The sequence below is a fragment of the Vicia villosa genome, linkage group LG1 (genome assembly GCF_029867415.1).
Source record: "Vicia villosa cultivar HV-30 ecotype Madison, WI linkage group LG1, Vvil1.0, whole genome shotgun sequence".
In the NCBI taxonomy this organism is placed as follows: domain Eukaryota; kingdom Viridiplantae; phylum Streptophyta; class Magnoliopsida; order Fabales; family Fabaceae; genus Vicia; species Vicia villosa.
Genome location: NC_081180.1, coordinates 60,619,243 through 60,642,609, shown reverse-complemented (window position 1 = coordinate 60,642,609; position 23,367 = coordinate 60,619,243). Strand labels below are relative to the sequence as shown.

The 23,367-nt window shown below is 32.7% G+C and overlaps 1 long non-coding RNA gene across 5 annotated transcripts; it reads left to right on the top strand.

Annotated features, from left to right (window-relative positions):
• The first annotated feature begins 15,077 nt into the window (after positions 1-15,077).
• On the top strand, positions 15,078-18,182 carry LOC131607390 (uncharacterized). 5 transcript variants are annotated; one of them, XR_009285292.1, is made up of 5 exons: positions 15,078-15,486; positions 15,896-16,677; positions 16,770-17,357; positions 17,546-17,611; positions 17,769-18,182. It is a non-coding gene; the product is annotated as an uncharacterized LOC131607390 (long non-coding RNA). The 5 variants fall into 5 exon arrangements; XR_009285286.1 differs by having other exon boundaries at positions 15,078-16,079; positions 16,148-16,677; XR_009285285.1 differs by having other exon boundaries at positions 15,078-16,424; positions 16,574-16,677.
• Positions 18,183-23,367: the final 5,185 nt, after the last annotated feature.

Genomic DNA, 23,367 nt, shown 5'->3' with positions numbered 1-23,367 from the left:
ATCGATAATGCACTCACCCATTGTTTTCTGTTTACTCTTCCTTTTCCAATCTTCAGGGTTTGTCAATTTCCAAAGCTACGAGTGTCGGTAACTCTAAACCCTAAACTATTATACCTTCTGTTTTTAATTGTTTTTAATTGTATCCCGCTGGTTTCGATTCCCCTCTCCTCCGCTGGTTACAATTTCCCTTCCCCGTTATTACTGTTTATATTAAACTGCGTGGTTAGTAATTCTAGGGAGTGCAACTTATTAATTGAATTAGCATCACGTAATTTTACAAGATAACATAACTGAACATAATCACGTGATTGGTGCACACACGCACACTTTTGGGTAATCTCTCTGTTTCCTGTTGCCTTGTTGCCTTGTGTTTCTTTGCAGAATAGCCAGTCCCTCGAATACGAGGATACCTCAGCCATGTTGCCTCGATTAAAAGGTCATGGTCCCTAATGATGCTGCCTTCGATACACTAACATGACCTCGACCCTCGGAAGTTGCCTACGAAAAAGGCTGAGGTATCCTCTGGTTGCCTACGAAAAAAGGCTATTCTGATCCTTCCTCTTAGACTACCTGCCTCTTTATGGCATGGGTCAGTCTTTGAGCGAATAATAATTCGACGACCCTTCTACCTCCAAACGAAAGGCTTCCTGCCCTCTTATGGCAAGGACTGACCCTTTCATTCTGAAAGGCTAAAAAGAGACCTATCATCTGAGTTTAAGGTGATTGCCCCTAATTGCCTTGCCACGCTCTATTTTCTATATTCTTTCTCAAAATTCTTCAAAAACTGGCTACGCTCATTTTACGAGCTAAAGTCCATTTTTTCCTCTTTCATCTACATTTTCTGAAAACGAGCAAGCAAAGCAATTAAGAGCCCATGGAAAACCATGGATGCAAAGGGTGCCTTACACCTTCCCTTTGCATAAATTACCCCCCCGAACTTAGATTTCTTTAAAAGGTTTTTTTCTGTTTCTTTTAGCCTTTCTGAATTTGTTTGGATAAAATAAAAGTCGGTGGCGACTCATGCTTAACCGCGACATTTTTCGATTGTAAAAGTCAGTTCACCGTATTACAGAACTGGCGACTCTGCTGGGGACTTTCGATTAAAAGAGGGGTTACCTTAAAAGTTTAGGAATCACTTAAATGTTTTCTATTGTTTGCTTTGCTTGCTTTATTTTTCAGGGCTGTTTTGGGAAAAATGAAGGACGAATCCTATTCCCGGATTCAAGAACACTTAAGATTAGGAGTGGCATAGTCATGGCGACCTCTTTCACATATGTGGGAGATGAGTCAATATGAAGTTCACACTTGAGTTAGGACTCCATAGCATATGCACACCTTTCTCAAATGAGGGAGGTCTATGTATGTGTCTGTGGGTGCGCCGGAGCTCAAGGACCTTTAGTTACCCTTAACCCATCCTGGCCTTTAGGAACGTAGTGGGGGGGCTACTCTTGACAAATGTTAAGAACTAGTCGCTACCCGATGCTACAATTCAGATAGGTTCTTTCTCAAAGTATCATTGCATGGTGCGAATGCATCATGTCCGAGGGTGCTTTAGAAGGGCTGACAATTCTGGATAACTTATAGAACCCGTTGCTGAAATTTCCTTATCCATAGAAATACCCTTGGGAAGGACACCTGATCAGACTCCATGCAAGCCTTAAGCCAAAAATTGTCTGACTTGTGTGACTCGCGTGACTTGTGTGACTTATTTGTGTTTACTACTAACCTTTGTTTCCTCGCAGGTTTTGTTGAAAGGACTTATTTTGTCCTTACCATCTCACACTAAGTCTAACGAACTGCATTCGCATAACATCATGACATCATGACATCACAAGCATAACATGATTTAACTAACCCTTTCAAGGATCTTAGGGATTTAAGGCACACAATTTCAGGTGCCCTTATCAAAGGTTGATTTCCTAATCAAGGGGCCAGAGGATTTATTTTTCTCTCGCCACATACCTTCCAATTCAAAGACACAGTACCTAATCAAGGGGCAAGAGGATTTATTTTCCTCTAGCCATATACTTTTAAATTTAGAAGTATCCCGAATCAGAGGCGATGACCCACTCGATATGGTGAGCTTGATTCTCAAAGAAAGACGTTCAAAGACAAAATTCGGATTTCTTCAGACAAAAACGCGACCTAATCATTTTCTAATGTTGCTAACCAAATTCCTAAAGATCCTTGAAAACATTTCATTTGCATTCATAACATCGCATAACAGGTTTCCTATGATGGATTTCTGATCCTTCCTCGCTGTTTATTTCAGCATCATGAATCTCGAACAATCAGTTAAGGATCTCCAAGTTCAAAACACCGAGTTCCAAGCCTTGATTCTGAATTTGTCCAAGGGGCAAGAAGAGCTGAAAGCCATGCTGACTAAAAAGAAGAAGAAGAAGGTTAAGAAGGCTCAGGTGAAAAAGCTTAGACCGATTTTGCAACTTAGGGATGCCGAAACCTCTGAAGACAGTGACGAGGACGAGCAAGATGATGATGCTAGTGTCAAAACTGATGCAAAAAGTAACCATGATTCTGCCAAACCCTCTGAAGAAGAAGAGGACTATCACCATGAGGATGAACATCCTGATGAAAAATACAAGTTGTTGGAGGAACGTATGAAAGCCGTGGAAATTCAGAAGGTACCTGGACTGGATTTTGAAGATCTAGGACATATCTCTGGAGTTGTTATACCTCCGAAATTCAAAGTTCCAAATTTTGCAAAATACGATGGAGTCTCTTGTCCTAAGCTGCATTTGAAATCATATGTGAGGAAGATTCAACCTCATACTGCTGATAAGAAGTTATGGATCCACTTTTTCCAAGAGAGTTTATCTGGAACTCAACTCGAATGGTACTATCAACTGGAAAGTACCAACATCCGTACCTGGGAAGATTTGGTCGTTGCTTTCTACAAGCAATACCAATACAATGCTGACCTCGCACCAACTCGCATGCAACTACAAAGCATGTCTATGGGACCCGAGGAAAGTTTCAAGGAGTATGCTCAAAAATGGAGAGATCTAGCTGGAAGAGTCAAACCCTCCTTGACTGACAGAGAATTGGTCGATGTGTTCATGAATACACTGACTGGTCCTTTCTATAGCCATTTACTTGGAAGTTCCTCGTCTGGTTTCACCGACCTCATACTGACTGGAGAGCGTGTTGAAAGCGGTATCCGAAGCGGAAAAATTCAGGTGGCTACTTCTTCTGGTACTATTAAAAAGCCATACAATGGGAAAAATGAATCCAACACTGTTGGGGCAGTCCTGGTCTCTAGTCAGGTTCCAACACAACAACAACAAAAAGATCAACGCAAGCAACAAGGTGGCCAACGTACTTGGAAATCAAAACCCAAGAGGTCATTTACCCCACTACACATGCCATTGGCTCAAGCTTTGCAACACTTGCTCGATCGGAGTCTAATAACTCTACTACCTCCATACTCATCTCCTGCTAATCCCGTCCCTGGGTACAAGCATCATGCAAGATGTGCTTACCATTCAAATAGTCCCGGTCACGATACAGAAGAGTGTGGGCCATTGAAACATAAAATTCAAGACTTGATTGAAGAAGGGATCGTTGAATTTGGGAAACCAGAGAAGCCACAAAAAGTCTAAAGGATAGCTATTTAGATCATTAATTTACTCGCATTCGCAATTTCTTTCCTGTTTGTTTAAACATTCGTCTTATGTCAGACTCTATTTATTTTATCATAATCATTAATGCATTGCATATGTTTGTCTTGATTTATTTCTCTTCCTATTTCTATATTAAACTTTGTTTTTACTTAGTTTTCTTTACGATATTTAACTCTCGCTAAAGCGGTAAGCCTTTTGAGGGAGGATGACGAAAACGATACCACAACCTCATACAGTATGCTTTCAAACAGACTATGCTGACGATGTACAGGCATTGTTTCAATTCCTAAACAGTGGAGATATAAGGATGTTAATCCATCGCCAACCCCTTTTGAGCCTAAGAAGTAGAAGTTTCTTTCTCATACAGATTAAAACCCTTAATCATAACCCGGGGCAGGGTAGTTACTCAGTTACCTCAATTATACCAGGTGCTTTGCATAAGTGACGGATTCCCGTGATTCTCAAGTCAGGCAGTCAATATCCATGAAAGAAAAAGAAAACTTTTAAGTTAAAACCTATGAAGGAGACTGATAAAAATCGAAACATCCCGCTGACTGTAATCTCAAAATAAACAGTTCAGGCAAAAGTTAGGGATAATAAAGTCAAAAAAAGAGGTTACTACAAATCCTCGACAAAAGGAAAAATTACAAAAAGGATGGCTGCCTTTTCAAATAAACTTTCGGTGCTTCAACCATCATCAAATGTCAACATTATGACTTCAAGACCTGCTAGAACTTAAATGCAAAGGTAACTGAGCATAAGATCGAAGAACATCACGAAGATTGGGATGGGTACAATCAAATTTTGAGCCTTTATCCTTTGTTTCTTAAACCGTGAACCGAGCCATGTTACAACCCTTAAAAGTCCTAACTGAAGCATGGTTAGTTCGAAAGCATACTGTCACAAAAAGGGTATCCTGACTCCTTAAAGTTTACCAAAAATCCTGAGTTGATATCATGATTTTACAAATATCGCTTTCTTACATATTTTGTTTTACTAAAATTATTTTTAAACTCCAAGACAGACATATGCATTGCATTTTAATGAGTGTCATTATAAAATAATTTTGTCTACGTAATTTCAAATGTTTGGCATCAGGAAGAACCTGCATGGGGCATAATTAATGACTAAAAGTCTTCCTGACAAATAAATTTGTAGAGACGTCTCGTATGCATGACTCGATCAGCTAAAAGCTTGTTTACACAAGGGGCATGATGTATTATTATCCCGTCTACTATGGGAAAACTAGTCATGATTCATAGAACCTCTCAGAGGCACCGAAAAACCAGAGAAGTTAGTCCATCACTGGGGGCATGTCACATCAGTCACAAATCTTAACAAATGCTATTTAGCTACTAGCATCAGATGATGTCAGTATATGTCTCTTCTTTGAAGTTCTAATTCCAAATTCAAGTATCAGGCATACCAAGCTATTAATTCCAGGGGCAGGTATACTCTCGCAAGTGTTTTTCAACAGCAAGTATTCAAAGACAAGGGGCAATGAAGAATTGAAAATCTCTGGACATTCCCCACAGAGCAGTTTTCATAATATATCCCCACATAACACGTCATCTTCAAGCAATCTCTTCCTAACAGAGACTTGGTTCCCCAACGGATTTTATATCTCCAACATAATCTTCTTCTCTAGCATGGTTTATTCAAACTCGATATATCTATCAGAGTTGCCGCTCAGAAATCTGGTCGGATATTATGCTCATCTCTCTTGTCCCCATGATATATCAGGATCAGATCACTCACGTCAATCTCATCCCCAAGCGAAGATCAAAAATCCCCAGCTGGATATCATCGAACAAAAGACAGGAATTTTCTTGTCATTATCTCCAACAGCACACAGAGATTTATTTTCTCAACCCGCAGTTGCTATACAAAAATTATCAATATGCTTCGACTATATAGTCCATCCCTGCATCACTCATAAATGCATAACATACAGTACTCTCGTTTATTTCGAGAATCTCAATACATGCATCATGACATTGCATAAAACTAATCTTTCCTTTTCAGGACATTTCATAATCAAAAGAATATTACCATCCAAGTATGGTGCAAATACAATCGTATCGACGATTCAATCTCATTCAAAACGAATACAATTTTGATGCTTCAGCCCGAGTCTTTCTTCAAAGATAATTCAGAAACGATCAAAGAACATCCTGTCCTTTCTAGGAACCTTTCTAGGTAATCTTTTCTAAGATGATTCATATCCTTTCTAGGAACCTTTCTAGGTGATCTTTTCTAAGATGATTCTTATCCTTTCTAGGAACCTTTCTAGGTAATCTTTTCTAAGATGTTTCTTATCCTTTCTAGGAACCATTCTAGGTAATCTTTTCTAAGATGTTTCACATCCTTTCTAGGAACCTTTCTAGGTGATCTTTTCTAAGATGATTCTTATCCTTTCTAGGAACCTTTCTAGGTAATCTTTTCTAAGATAACTCATATCCTTTCTAGGAGCCTGTCTAGGTAGTCTTCTCTAAGACATTTATCAACCTTTCTAGGTAATCTTTTCTAAGATAATTCATATCCTTTCTAGGAGCCTTTCTAGGTTAGTCCTGATTAAGACATATCTCAACCTCTTTAGGTAATCTCCCTTTAAATATTTATCCAACATTTTCTAAGACATCTACTGCCCTTTCAAGGAGCTTCTCAAGTTAATCTTCTACAAGACAACTCTTCTCGAGCTTTATTTAAAGCCTAATAATTAGTAATCATAGCCTTCTTTAGGCTAGTGATCTACCCTATTCAGGAACCTCTCCAGGTAGTCTTCTGTAAGACATTACTTCATCTCTCCTTCAGACATGATCAATGCATATGATCCAGTCTGAAAAGCATCTGCTTTAGACAAACAATTCTTCAAACATCTGATGGCATCTTCAAGCCCATCTCCGACAAGCACCTTTCAATACTTCAAGCTCGGATATAGTCTAACATATGACTTATCCTGACTTTCATACTTATCCAAATCATATGGCATCTTTAAGCCCATCTCCTACAAAAAGTCCCTATCTCAGCAAGGGCAAATTTCTTGGGTATTCTAGTGTTCAATCCTCTTCTACCTTCAGACTCCGACAGGCACACATGCCAATCTATATCTTCAGGTTTAAGAAAATTGAACAGGGGCAGCTGTCATACCCCAAAATTTGCCCTCCAGATTCCTTTTTAAGCGTGCAAATAGAAATGAAGTCCATTGAACTTAAATTGGTCCAAGCCCATCCATATGTCATTATAACTTCAAAATTTTTTTTATTTTATTTTGTTAACATATTCTAATTTTTTTTATTTTAATTTTTATTCATAAAAATTCAAAATAAATTAATTAAATATGGAAGCATGGAATAGGAACACGTGAATCATATCAAAATCATCCAAATATTAATCTTAAGGACCAAAGAAATCATTGAAGATTGATTGGCATGTGATTGGCTTCAAAATGGAAGTTTTCTATATCTTTTCCATATCCAAAGCAATCTCTTGATTTCACAAAGATTGAATCTAGTTTTCTTGACCTAAAAAAAAGTCTGTTATATATACAAGAGGTCTCAAAGCCAAGGGGAGGATTTTTTTTGGTTGCAGCCGGAACCTAACAAAGAGCTAAAACCGTGAATTCAAAAGGAGTGAGCAGAAGAAGTTTGAGGCGAATCGAAGCAATTCCAAGTACTGAACAAACTTCTCCGGCCCCTTCTGAAGAGAATTCCATAATCAGAAACGTCCAAAGCCTTCAGGTTCGTGTTCTTCGCGTTTAAAATTGGTCAAATCTGTTTTTCATTCGATTATGCCAAACTACAAATCATAACTACTTTTTGACTGCATATTTGAGTTTGTATGATTGTTTGGAAGATTTCTGGATTGGTATTGTTGAGTTTAGATGCAGGTTTATGGAGATGCCATTGTTAGGGTTTATAAACTCCAAATTGGGGACTCTTGAATCACAGGGAATTGACCCAAACTATGGCCACCAACGAATCCAGAGCGAAGTTTCCGATTGATCCATGTCTTCGGAACGTGTTTACTCATTGTTTTTTCGTTGAGATTAGATTTGCAGGTTTAAGGCCACATACAAAAACCGTGGCCTAAAAGTCTGCAGTTCTGGGAAAAATACGATGAGGAAGAAGAGGACTGGGCGCGGTTCTTTTTTTTTATTTCGAATCTTTGATGAATTTTTTTATATATTATTTAAGTTTGATTCTATTAACAACATATGTATCTAGCGCAGCTGGCTAAAGGAGAGGTTTGTTCACCATAGGGACGCGGGTTCGAACCCTGGTGTCCCCCATTTTTTTTAACCAATTTTCTGAATGGCATGGCATATGGATCGCACATGTTTCACACGCAGGTAGCTACCATGCGCCCTCATCAATCAGCCATTGGATCATAAATTTCTTGGATCCATCACTCATGAGGCTGCAGCTCCACCAAGTTCTATCAACATTCAACCACACTGGATTATAGCTGAGTGTTTTTTTTTTTTTAATTCTTTTTATTTTAACTACATTTTATTCTCTTTTTGTTTCAACATAATTATCATTTATAGTTTTTTTCTTATCTTAATAAATTATTTTATAATTATGATTTTATCGAAAGTTCGAGTTTTCATGATTTTATTCATAATTATTTTATTAATATTTAAAATTCAATCCTATTTTCAAATAAACCTTTCTATCAATTAAATAATTAGGATTACATCCAATAAATATTTAATTGATATTTTGATTCAAACTCTCGATTTTTATTATTCTATTAAACTTGGTCAATTTATGCCCTAATCAGGGTTTACGAAGTTCATACCTACACTGAATTTTTCTTCTCTTCTTTGCGCAAATTGTCAGGGTTGACTTTTCAGATGCCTCCCGATTACGCGCCACGTCAAGCCAAAAGCTAAGTCCTATTTCGTATTTATTTTAAATAATCATTCTATTTTATTCTGTTTTTTTATCAAATTAGGGTTCAATTTAATTGCCATGGAATTAGCCATACACTCAGTGCTTCCTATTATTTCTTTTGCCAATTCTCTAATGGTCAGGGTCAATGCTTAAGGCTCAAGGCAAACCTTTGCCCATCAACCTTCATCAATCGAAGCTAAGTTCCTTTTACCTTTTTTTCCTTTATTGTTATTGTTATTGATTAGGATTAACCCTAATTATCATTTGAATCGATAATGCACTCACCCATTGTTTTCTGTTTACTCTTCCTTTTCCAATCTTCAGGGTTTGTCAATTTCCAAAGCTACGAGTGTCGGTAACTCTAAACCCTAAACTATTATACCTTCTGTTTTTAATTGTTTTTAATTGTATCCCGCTGGTTTCGATTCCCCTCTCCTCCGCTGGTTACAATTTCCCTTCCCCGTTATTACTGTTTATATTAAACTGCGTGGTTAGTAATTCTAGGGAGTGCAACTTATTAATTGAATTAGCATCACGTAATTTTACAAGATAACATAACTGAACATAATCACGTGATTGGTGCACACACGCACACTTTTGGGTAATCTCTCTGTTGCCTGGTGCCTTGTTGCCTTGTGTTTCTTTGCAGAATAGCCAGTCCCTCGAATACGAGGATACCTCAGCCATGTTGCCTCGATTAAAAGGTCATGGTCCCTAATGATGCTGCCTTCGATACACTAACATGACCTCGACCCTCGGAAGTTGCCTACGAAAAAGGCTGAGGTATCCTCTGGTTGCCTACGAAAAAAGGCTATTCTGATCCTTCCTCTTAGACTACCTGCCTCTTTATGGCATGGGTCAGTCTTTGAGCGAATGATAATTCGACGACCCTTCTACCTCCAAACGAAAGGCTTCCTGCCCTCTTATGGCAAGGACTGACCCTTTCATTCTGAAAGGCTAAAAAGAGACCTATCATCTGAGTTTAAGGTGATTGCCCCTAATTGCCTTGCCACGCTCTATTTTCTATATTCTTTCTCAAAATTCTTCAAAAACTGGCTACGCTCATTTTACGAGCTAAAGTCCATTTTTTCCTCTTTCATCTACATTTTCTGAAAACGAGCAAGCAAAGCAATTAAGAGCCCATGGAAAACCATGGATGCAAAGGGTGCCTTACACCTTCCCTTTGCATAAATTACCCCCCCGAACTTAGATTTCTTTAAAAGGTTTTTTTCTGTTTCTTTTAGCCTTTCTGAATTTGTTTGGATAAAATAAAAGTCGGTGGCGACTCATGCTTAACCGCGACATTTTTCGATTGTAAAAGTCAGTTCACCGTATTACAGCAGCCATCTCTAACTTCGGGATAATTTGATTAATTTGATCAGTAAAAGTCAATTCCTGATTAATAGGAATTGGTGCTACTTCGGGAAGATTGCGAGCTCGACGTTTGACGTTAATGAAACGTTCGATCTCGTTAATTCGTTGTATTAAATCTCCTCCTTGTGAACGAGTATTTGGCATACAATCGTTCAGAAAGAAAGGGAATAATTGTCCTAGTCTCTACGGTGTAACAGTGAGTTACGATATCGACTTAAATAGTCCCCGGCAATGGCGCCAAAAACTTGATCGCGACTTTACGTGTCTATAAATCTGATGACTGCAAGTGCACAGTCGTGTCGTGTAGTTTTAAAAGATATCGAATCCACAGGGACTATGAATCGATCTACCGTTATCTAAGGTTACTATGTAAAGCTAGGGCTACTAAAATTTTGATTGTTCCTAAGGGATAGTGATAGTGAGAAATAAAGAATATAATAAAAGACAGGTATCAGTATGTATTTTGTTTAACTTAAGGTAATCCGAAGGTCCATTGGCTTTTTCATAATTTAATTAAAAATCTTTACTAATTAAATTGATTAAAAATCCTCGTCTCAAACTTTCGCTCTGTTGATTCAGATTACTATCCTAATCCTAATGTATGCTTTCGCCATCCCATTAGATTTTAGAAGAGCTTTTTGGAAACAACGTAATTAATAAAATGCCTATTTTATGAAGTTGTTATCTATTTAAATCTCCTAATCTCAAACTTTCGCTCTATTGACTCGGAACAAGCTAATATCCCTAACGTACGCTTTCGCCATCCCGCTCGGGTATAAAAACAATTTTTGAAAATAAATAAGTCCCAATTAGTTTTAGTACGCTTTCGCCATCCTTAAAACTAATGTCCTATGTCTACTATCCAGTTAAAGATCTCAAACTTTCGCTCTATTGATTTTAACCTTTGACCGTCTTAACCCCTCAAACTTTCGCTCTATTGGTTTTAAGACTTACTAATTAAATTAGACATATAAACCAAAAATAAGTGATATTTAATAAAACATAATTAAGCCAATTTATTTCGGATCCCTCGGTTAACTTACTCTACATACCGACACCTTAGTAATTTAGCCAGACATATTAATATGGTTAAGCATGCATAAATAGATCGGTTTATAATAATAGGCATGTTAATAGGAATACAATATATCATGCAAATAAACATATAAATAAGGTGGTAAATATTAAACCTGAATTAAATAAATGGCAAGTAAATCTTCAAGTATCGAACCTCCACCACAAGTTGGCTGGATCGTTCTTCGGAATTTAAACGGGCAGAAAATAAAACAAGGAAATAAAAACGATAAATCTAACGTAAGGCTAGATTTATAAAAAGTTCACAACAATTTCCGGTGTAGAAATCGTCGTGAGAAAATAAGTGTTTGAATGAAAGCAGAATGAAAAATATGATTCGCGGTACAATTTCGGCAGCACTTCGTTAGCAGGAAACCGGACACTTTGGACTGAGGTGACTGCTTCTATTTATAGGGGATGCTTTGCAGTGACGTTGCGTGAAAAGAGGAAATTCTTCAGACTGGCTTGGAGACGTGCGTCTCCGATTCTTCAGGAAGACTGGGCGCGTGACTTGAGACGTGCGTCTCAAGTGGAGAAACTTTAGGGAAATGGAGACGTGCGTCTCCCTTTTGCTGATGTGGCATAGGGACGTTGGAGACGTGCGTCTCCGCTTACTTGTGTGGATTGGGCTGCTTTCCTTCGTGGGCTGGATAGCTTCATTGGGTCTTTGGGTCTCTTTCAGCACACTTGGGCCTTATTTGCACTCCCTTTTTACTTCAGCACCTATTTTTCGTCTTTTAGGCATAGATATGGGTCGTTTTAGCTCCATTTCTTCTCTTTTTCGCAATTAGTCATAATAAGAGTGTAAAACCTGAAACAAAGCAAAAACTCGCGTAATATCATAATAAATCAATATAATAAACGGAAATTGCTATAAATATCTATGAATTTCAAGCTAAATATACGATATAAAATCGTGTTATCAATGTGTCTCCATATCAAACAGGGTTTGTGCTGGGTAGAAATATTCATGAAAACATAATAGTTACAAAAGAAGTTTTGCATAGCGTACATAACAAGAAGGGCAAGAAAGGCTACTTTGTCATAAAGGTGGATTTTTATAAAGTTTATAAGATTAGTTGGGACTTTATTTGATGTGTCCTTTGAGAAATAAAATTCCCAAATAACATTATAAACATCATTATGCATTCGATCACGAGTGTGGAAACGGATGTGGAATGGAATGAGTCTAGAAGTGAGTTATTTAGCCAACATTGTGGAATTAGACAAGAGACCATATCTCTCTTTACCAGTTTGTGTTATACATGGAGAAGCTTTCACATCTAATATTGCAGATGGATGATGACAATAATTGGAAAAATATACAGATGGAGAAACATGGCTCTTGGATCTCTCACTTAATGTTTGCGGATGACTTCTTATTGTTCGGTGAAGTGAAGGAGAGCCCAATGACGTGTATTAGAGAAGTTCTTCATAATTTCTATGAAATATCAGAACAAGAAGTTGATACAAACAAAATAAGTGTAATGTTCTCCAAAAATGTAACTTAAAGCATTAAGGTGAAACTGTGTCAAATTTCAAACTTTCTAGAAACTAATCAGTTTGGAAATTACCTTGGAGTCCCTCTTAGTGGAAGAAGTCTTAGAAGATCTTACTACTAGTATGTGACGGAGCAGTTTTCTTCAAAGATGGCCAACTTAAAATTTAACCATCTTTCTTTTGAGGAGATCTACGAAATGCAAATAAAATTAATGTGGGGAGACACAAAAAAGAAGAGGAAGTATCATGCAATAAACTAGGGGTACCGTAACCAAACATAAAATGGATGAAGGATTAGGGTTGATGAAGCTTGGCACTATGAATAACACTTGCATCATGAAGTTAGTTTGGAAGCCTTATAAGCGATTTAAAGACTTGTGGTGTTAAGTTATAAGAAATAAGTATAAGTGCACGAATTTGCTTGAGTGCTCACATTGAAGTCCAAACTAAAACCTTTGGAAAATGATTGTTAATACCATGCCTCAAGTTTTGGAGACATAAAGCTGGAGCATAAGAGGTGGCACTAACATTGTTGTTTGGCAGGATTATTAGGTCGAACCAGGTTTAAAAATTAAATATTTAAACCTGTTGACTCCAAAAGATTTAATGGAAGCTAAGCTTTGCAACCGGGTTAGCCAAAGCAAATACTGGAATTGGATGACGCTTATGCCTTGGATGCCTGATTCAATGATCCAGAAAATTAAAGCTTTCTTACCTTCTAGGATATAATACGAGAAAGATGAATTCATAATGGCAGGCACTAGTCTAAATGGTTTTTCTGTCAATGAGATGTACAAAAGTCTGGATAGCCATAAAAAGATGAAAAGGAGAATGTATGGAGGAAAGTTTGAAAGCTTAAGATGCATGAAAGAGTTAAACATTTGGTGTGGCTGCTTGTGCATAAAAGGTTGCTAACCAATATTTTCAAAAGTAAGAGGCCTGAGTGTCCAAGTTGTAATCTTTGTGGTAATGTGTGTGAATCCACCATCCATACTGAGAGACTGTCCCTAAAGCCATGGAAATGTGGAAGAACATGGTCCTTGATACTATAGACATTGATTTATTTACCATAAAGCTTGAATATTGGCTTATTTTGAATCTAAATACGCATGGAAGGAAAAGACAGAATTGGAGTAATGTTGGGCGTTGGGGGGCCATTGTATATGGATGTGTCAAAACAAAGAGAATCATGATGAGAATTATCAGAGACCGCCAAACCCGAAGATATATGAGTTCAAAATTTAAAGGAGTATGAGGAGACCACAATCAAGAATAGAGTGGCGATGGAAAGGGATCAAACAACACACATGATAGGGTGGAATACTCCTAAAGAAAATTGATTCAAATAAAATACAAACAGGGTGTGTAAAATTAATAACATAGAGGATTGTGGTGGTATTATAAAATATTATCGAGGGCAATGCAAGGGTTGTTTCTTCAAATATTTTGGAATGTGTATTGCTCTCAAAGAAGAATCATGGGGAGTTTATTAAGGGTTAAAACTTACCAAGAGATTAGGATGATTGAGAAGGGTATAGTTAAATGAAGATTCCATGATTATTGTTAAAATGCTAGAACATGGAACACCATCTAACTAGATGGTTATTCTTTGATTAAGAAAATTCATAATTTAATCGAGAAACATGATGAGGTGCAAGTGATTCATTCTTACATAGAAGCAAACAAGTGCGTGAATGCGCTACCTAATGCTGAAATATATAGTGATGTAGATAGTGTTTTTTTTATGATGTGCCAAATTCCATAAGAGTTTACTTGAGAATAATGTAAAGGGAGACTCTTTCCCTAGATTGTTTTTGTTATAGTTGTTTCTTTTGAATTTAGAACTTTTTTTACCAAAAAAAATTAATTAATTTATAGTTAAAAATAATGTATATAATAATAATAATAATAATTAAATAATATGAGGGCATATCATATGAGAATGCTATCTTTATATGAGAATGTGAGAATGAATCTGAACCATTGGATTTTAAAATAAATGGTGGAGATTATGGATGAATCTTTTTTTCTCTCTCCTAAATTTTGAAATAAATGATGTAAGAGAGAGAAAAAAAAGATTCACCCATAATCTCCACCATTTATTTTAAAATTCAATGGCTCAGATTCATTCTCACATCCTCATATAAAGATAACATTCTCATATGATATGCCCTCTAAATAATACAATTAAAAATATAATAATTATTTCCATTAAAATATTTGCTTCAAAACAATTTCATTTATTAAAACATAACTCACTCTAAAATAGAGAATGTTAAAATATTCATGAAATCTATTATTACTATCCGAATCTATAATATAAGAAAATTTACTGTTCTGGATTATCCAAAAATACCCTTTTATTTATCTTAGTCTAAATTAATATATTTGGGGTAAAAAAGGTCTTTTACTTATTTATTAAAATAATTGGGTTGCAACCAACAAAAATAATGTTGGTTTATCACTGGCCCGTGAGAAAGCAATTTGGAACAAAAAGTTTGTTACTTTATAACTGGCCCACAACCCCATAAATTGAAACCCTAAAATTTTAATTTTTCTTTGACCATGCCAGGCCACTTTATACCTCTTTAAGCCTAATATAGTCCAAATTGTCTCAGTGACTGCTACCCCTTTATCTTCTTTCTCCCAAAATCTCTTAAACCGTAAAAAGTTATGATAAAACACTGATCTTCTTCTACATACATGAGCCTCACACGCTACCCTGGTATTCTTCCTTCACACACGTTTCCTACTATCTCTCTCAAAAGGTTTTATACTTCTCCATTTCTCTTTCCAAACAACAACAAATTGATTCTTCCAACAATCTTCTGCTCTCAATTTTGCAAGTTCTCAAGTTCGCAATGGCAAGACCTTTCGAGAAGCTGAAGGACATCAATGAGAGTAAGGAATTATGGAAAATTTCCGTCAGAATTCATCACAGGTGGACAATTTTATTAAAGACCAATGAGCACTTCGATTTGATTCTGGTTGATAAAGAGGTTTGCCTTTTGGTTTCGATTTTTTTCTTGTGTTTCATGTTAATGTTTCGTTGTTACAAATCTTAAATTGGTTTTGGTTTAGTGTTTTGTATTCATATTGTTTTTCTGGTTTCGTGTTAACCTGGATTTTCATTTTAGGGTTTGTTTGTTAAAAAACTGAAATTGAAAGTGTTTCATTTTAGGGTTGGTTTGGGTTCATGTTAAACTGTGTTTTCTTTTTAGGGTTTATTTGTTAAAAAACTGAATTTTTCAGATGTTTCAATTTAGGGTTTCATTGATAAATTTTAATGGTTTACTTTTACATCTTTAAAAAACTATTAGATGTTCTGAATATGTATAAAACTGGTTTAGTTTAAATTCTACTTTGTTTCGTTTTTGTAACTCTTAGACTAAAGACTCATATCAACAGAGTCTTTGGAATGTCTGTTCTTCTTCAAAGTTTTAGACCTGATATTCATCACCATCAGTTGTTTCAAGGAGGTAGCGTAAAAGCAATGTTTCAGCCGTGATAGGGAAATTTATTTGCAGCTACTTCTGATAAAATGACATCTATTTGTAATGTCCAAACTGACAAACAAATTTACTCACTCCAGGTAATTGTGATGTTTCTCACTTTAAAAAATTTCTGTTGATTTTGTAATTAAATCATTTGTCATTGTAGGGTCGCCATGAACCGATAAAAAATATTTGTTGGGATGCTACTGGAGATATATCGGCATCTGTTAGTCCAAATTCAGTGTATATCTGATATTTGACATATGGAGATGACATTCAGAAGGTCAGCTCTTCTCGAAACCAGTTTTATTCCAGTGTTTTTCATCCAAATAGTGCATTCCATAGAGTTATGGAACATGGCTGAGAAGGGCATGAAAATTTCTGCGCATGTGAAAGTGATATCTCCATTGGCTCAGTATCTTGTCACTGGAATGGTTGCCTCTGTGAGTCGCGACAACACTGTAAAGTTGTGGAAATAAATATCATACATTTTATGATCTAATATCTCTCTTTCCCTTATGCCTGTTGGACCTGTTCATTATGTTGGGTTTTTGATCATGATATCGAATGACCCGTTGATTGTGATTTACAGGCGGTGATAAAATGGTTGCATCCATCACTTCTCGCTACCTAGCAACGACAAAAGCTACTGAACAATGGGGATCAAAATTACATTCTTTGTGTGTTAGATTTGAGGTGCCTATGCTTATTCAAATCTACGAATCACTTTTTTTAACAATCTGTACTTTAAATGTCGTCTTAATATTTGATTTTCAAATGTTGAGTAGGGCTCACTTGATCTTAAGGCCGCAAAAGAAATTACAAATTATCTAGGAACTGATCATCATGAGTTTACCTTTACTGTTCAGGTAAAAGCTTGAAATTGATGTTTGATGGATTCTTTAGTACTTGAAACTGAGATTATGAAATGAATAATATGTGGTGTTATGTTATGTTATGTCAAATATATGTATTGAGGACTGCTACTGCCCTTATATTCCTACTGCTTTTAAACAAGATTTTATTTTGCAATTTGATTGAAAACAATAACATTATTTTTCAGCTGGCTACTAACTTCTTAAATGAAGGCAACCTTTCCATATTTTTATGTATCTGTCAACCATTGTTCATATGTTGTCGGAGCTTTATCGATATTTGCAATTGAAGGTTGATAAAGCTTATATTCACTACTAAAATCTCGCACTGACATCGTCTTGTGAGCCTGTTCTAGAGATTGGTAATGTTGGTAATTCCTAACATGTAAACTAGACCTTTTACTTGGATATATCATTTTGGTTAGAATTATGGAAAGAGCTAAAAAAACAAGAAAACCTCATACTGATCCAACAATTTCATCTCCTGGTTCAAATCTTAAGGTAATTAATACGAGGCCCGTTGAAGCTTTGATCATAGTTTGGGTTGTTTAATTTTTAAGTTACTAAATGACATACAAGGGTTCTGTTATATCTATTAAGATTTACTGTTCAATCTCATATTATAGTTTACAAGACAGGATCTGTATGTGTTGTCTTCGTTGCTAACATCGGCACGAATGATGCAACAGGTATCTTCAATGGTCTATGAGCATCTTACTAGATATTGCAACAGTGTTGTTCTAAATACTGCAAAGGTTTGTCTCATCAACCTCCAATAAATATATATAGTTCAATTTACTAGACTGAGTTTTAATCTTCATGTGATTAATCAATCTATCCGTGATACCTTATCTTCTATTTATTGTTTTCAAATTAAGTAGCATAAACTAACGCTTTTTTTCTTCTATTTAGTGAATCGGTCAGTATTTTAGGTTCCGGTTCCTAATGTGAAGTTTCGGGTTCCGGTTTACAAATCTTACGCAAATAATTTCATGCAAGTTTTGCTTAATGAATCTACAGTCTTGCATTTTTTGAAATTTGAAATGACTGCCCCAACAATTAAATTCTTCCTGAAAAGATGTGTACATGCAGCTCAAGGGTTTCTTGTATGAGCTTTAACTGACACGCTCATAAAATCTACCATAAGAAGCAACTTGTATCATTAGCTACTGCTTCTTCAACACCATAAATGGTTATGAGAAACCAATTTCTAAACATCCTTAGAATTACTTATTCTGTATGTACAATTTCAAAAAAGTTTGTGTTAACCAAGTTAACCAAAATACACAATGTACTTATGCACATTATCATATATGAAATTTCACTATCAACTTCCTTATTTATAGACTGCTTTGTAATATCAATTGAGTTTTTGCTTTGTAATATCAATTGAGTTTTTCTTTTGATTAAATTAGCCTCCAAATTTTGCGTAAGAACCAAGACAAATTGTCAGTGATATTGTTAGTAGTGACATAAAACAAAGTTCAACTTCTCTTTGTTTTCACTTTTTTGACTTCTTGGTTATTGATTAAGGAAAATAATTACAAGTTGTCTTATGATTTAATAATTTACTATAATAACAATAATAATAAAATTTTCCTATTGCTAAGTAGTCTTTGCTCATTCTCTTTCTATTATATCCTTTTAGTTCTAAACATTTTTCATATGAAGTAAACAATTGGATTTTTACATTTATTCTTTCAGCCAACACCAACTTTTGACTTAAGTTATATAAAGTAAAGTAGCTTCTCAACAAGTCTTGAGATTTCTTACCAGTTACTTACACTTTTGTTGGAGCTTCCCATCTTTTTCATTCAAGTTAGTTTAATGTTTTTGAATTATTACTTATTTGGTAACCTCGATTCCCATACCTTTCATACGGTGCATGCTCATGTATGTTTGCTCTTCACTTGTGTTATGCAACATCATTGTATGTAGCATGGTATACTTTACTGCAAATCTCTAGAATTGTAGAAGTGTATATCGCCTATTGGAGCCTCATCAATGTAATATAAACTAAATTCGTCTTATGAATCTATTATAGGTGTTAGTTCGGTAGTAAAATTGTCATTAGTATCACTTTAATTACTAATATCGTTGTTAAACTATTTTTTAGTAGATAATAGATTTAAGTGTTTCATGACAGATTTAGTTGTAAGAGTAAGCATCTCCCGGTTCTTTTGTAAGTTTTCTCCAAGAAAGTTCATTGACTTCGCATGTGGTTTATCAATTTTCCTTTCTATACGGGAAAACATACAGGAAAATGTATAATTGATTAAAATACAATAAATATATAGTTTATTTCAATAATTTATGTATCGTATTTATTTGATAAATATTTTATCTCAAATGCACTTTATGACACAACAAGAATAAAATTATTGATTCAAATGTTAAAAAAAATAATCATTGAAATATTAACACACTAAATATTTTATTATCAATTTTAATATTTACTTTTTACAAAAATTCAAGTAGCATATTCTAAGTGATTATTTAAATGGTGTTATTGATAAAACATAGATATATTATTTAACTCAATAATTTAAATAATAAATCTTTAATTAATTTATCTAAAATTTCAAACATGTATTGAAAAATAGTTTTTACGGGTAAATTATAAATCTTAAACAAATAATTATTGTAATAAATTTTACACAAATTAAAAATGTTTTTTATTTGTCAATTATTCAAAAATGGAAAATGCGTATTATTAAACAAATATTTGTTAACACGGAAAAACGTACTATTGATATAAATATTTTTATAAACGGGAAAAAATCTTTTTGTTGATATACATATTTTTATAAAACAAAAAATATATACAAATATTTTTATAAACTTAAAAAATTGTATTGTTTGATACAAATATATTTATAAACGGAAAAAAATGTAATGTTAATACAAATATTTTTATAAACAGAATAATTATATTGTTGACACAAATATTTTTATAAATTGGAAAAAGAGTATTGTTGAAACAAATATTTGTTTTAACCGTAAATGTTTAATGTTGATAAAAAATTGTATAACTAAAAAAAATTTGTTGTTGATACAAATATTTTTATAATAGAGAAAAAAAATATTATTGATAAAAATATTTTTGTAAACGACAATATATATCTGTTAAAAAATGCGCGTATCCGACCAGAACCTGTGCGTACGCACGGGCTTTTTACTAGTTATTATAAGGGGATTAATAGTAATGCATCCTTTAAATGTATTTAATGGTCTAATAGATTATATATGCACTTGCACATCAACATGTTACTCACATATAGACAAATGATTTAATTCATATACTAACTATAGTCTTTAAGATTTTTACAATGTCATAAATAATATTTCCTCTAGTTACTAATATAAATAAAAATATTGAATTTCATATTAATTAAAAAAAGTTAGAACGTAAAATACAAATAAAATTTATTAAACTCTATTGATATTCAATGAATTAACTATTCAATTACATATATATACTTAATATAAATTCAAGGTTGTGATGATGACAACTTTGGATACAACCCTAACTCTAATTCTTACGTGGCATCATATTATGATCCTAATGCTTATGTGGCATCATATTAAAATTTAGAATTTTTATCACTCTTATTTTAATTCCAACTCCAATTCAATACCACAATTAATAATAATATTAAAATAAATAATTATAATATTAATAATAATATATCACTATTGGGATTTAAATATTAAAAAATATGAATATTATATAATCTTTTTATTTATAATAAATAGTTAAGACAAATTTTTTAGCCTAAAATATTTTAATTCAATATAAAGTTATAATAGTCTTTGACATAATATTTAATTTACATAATATTTAATTTAGTCTTATTTTTCTCTTATAATTGTTAAGGAAAAATTACAAAATAGATACTACTATAAAAAATATAATTTAAATAATATATATAATTATATTTCCTTATAATAAAGAAAACACATTAAAATATAAAATACATAATTCTATAAAAATAGTAACATTTTTATGTTTTAATTTTATTCCTAACTTTAAATATTGATCTAATTCTAATAGTAATAATGTATTTTTTTAAAGTCTTATTTTCCTTTGTATTGTTGTTATGACTAAAAAAAATAGAAAACTATAAAAAAAATTATTAAGTTATCCATAATTAAATTGAAATATTGAAACGTTGAAAATAACATTATTAACATCTTTTAGTTTAAAATATTGTAATATAATATAAAATTATAATAGTCTTTGGTATACTAAATAAAATTATAATACTATTTCATTTGGTCTTATTTTCTGTCATATTTTTATTAATGAAAGATTAAAAAAATAGTTGTTTCTATATAATATATAATTTTAGGTAATATATAGATTTAGAAATTCTTATAAAAAAATAATATATTTTTAAGAGTAATATTTTTTTTGGTTTGAATTATTATAAATAAATATAAATATTGATTTTTTTCAATCCATAACTTCCTATCATTATTCTTTTTTTTCTTTCAGTTTTTAATCTCCATTAAAGATACCATAAATAATCTTTTATAGGTCCTTGTGCAATACTTATTCCTTATCAGTTACTATTTTGATAAATAATTGATAGACTAATCATTCTTTAAAATATATAAATGTATTAATATAAATGCTTTCCAAAATTAACTATTAACTTTTTCGGTTCAAAATATAAAAAGATATACTTTAATGTACATTTTTTATTATCCAATCAGTCTTTATTTAATTTAAATTATATGCATTCATTATAAATATCAAAAGAAATGATCTCCAATCTCATTCTTTTTTTTCATTTCTCTTTTAAAAATTTTCTCCTTCTTTTTTATGAATTGACAATGCAAACTGAATATAATTTTAGATAATATATAGATTTAGGATTTCTTATATAAAAGACAATATAATCCTAACAGTAATAATGTATTTTGGTTTGAATTATTATAAATTTATTGCAATTTCTTTTCTATTCCATAACTTCCTACCATTATTAGTTTTTTTTTTAGTTTTTAATCTTCATTAAACATATCATAAAAATTTTATTTGAATTGGTCCTTGGTGAAATACTTATTATTATTTATCCGTTACTATTTTGATAAATAATGGGTTGAATAGTCAATTTTTAAAATATATAAATGTATTAATATAAATGCGTTACAAAAATAACTATTAACTTTTTCCGTTAAGAATATAAAAAATATACTTTGTACGTTTTTTACTATCCAATCAATCTTTATTTTATTTAATTTCTATGTATTCATTATAAATACCTAAAGAAATGATCTTCAATCTCATTCTTTTTTTTTTCATTTCTCTTTTAAAAACTTTCTCTTCATTTTCCTCAATTAACAATGTTAATTGTGAATTGGTCGAATATATTATTTGAATTTACATTCTCCTTCATATAGTTAAAGGAAGAATAAGAAATTTATGTAATTTTGAAGGTTTTTTTCCTTCTTACTTTATATAGTTCATTTTTATTATCTCATGTATGTGATTTGAATAGTTATAATTTCATTATTTGTTGAATTTTCAGGTTGAATCACATTTTTATGGAGAAAAAAGTTAGTTGGTAAATCACATTTGATTATAATTAAAATTTGGATTGACAAAGGTTAAAAGATAATTAGACTAATATATTACTTGAGTTCACTTTTCCTTTTCTATAATTAATTGGAACAATAAAAAAGTATGAAATTTCTTTATTTTTCCATGTTGAGTCACATATTTTGTCAGACGATAAAGAGATGTTGAATCACATTTTTTATCGAGAAAAACTGAGTTGATAAATCACATTTGATTATAACATTGAACTTTGGATTGACAAAAGCTAAGGAAGAATTAGGATAATTTATTATTTGAGTTCACTTTTATTTTCCTATAATTAATTGGAAGAATTAAAAAAGGTAAGAAATTTCAAGTCTATTCCTTTTTTTGTCTTTATTTTTCATTTATCTTTTTTAATTATATATCAAATAGGAGATTTGATCAATTATAATTTAATTTTTTTTTAAGTTAAGTCACATATTTTGTCCGACGATAATGAGAGATTGAGCCACGTACTATTGATTAAAAAATAGAATTTTTAATTGGCAAAGACTAACTTTTGATTGGATGTGTGAGGAATATTATTCTAGAGATTATAATTATGAAAACAATATATTTATAACTTTTGTTGTTCTTTTGTATAACGTTAATTTTTCAATATTAATTTTATACATGTATATGAATTTTGTGAAACTTATAATTACTTATAAGTGAATGTAATTATATTTTATAAGTGAATGTAATTATATTATATGATATTAATTATAATTAATATATGTGACTATGTTTTGTATTTGGTAAAATAACCTATAATAAAATATTTTTTACAATTTTTATTGAAAATTCAAATTTAGGTAGAAGAATTTTTTTATTATGGTGTATTGTAAGGTACACCATATTTTTTTCTATTTAAAAAAATATAATTTATCTTAAAGTATTGTTTGATTTCTACATATTTTAATATAA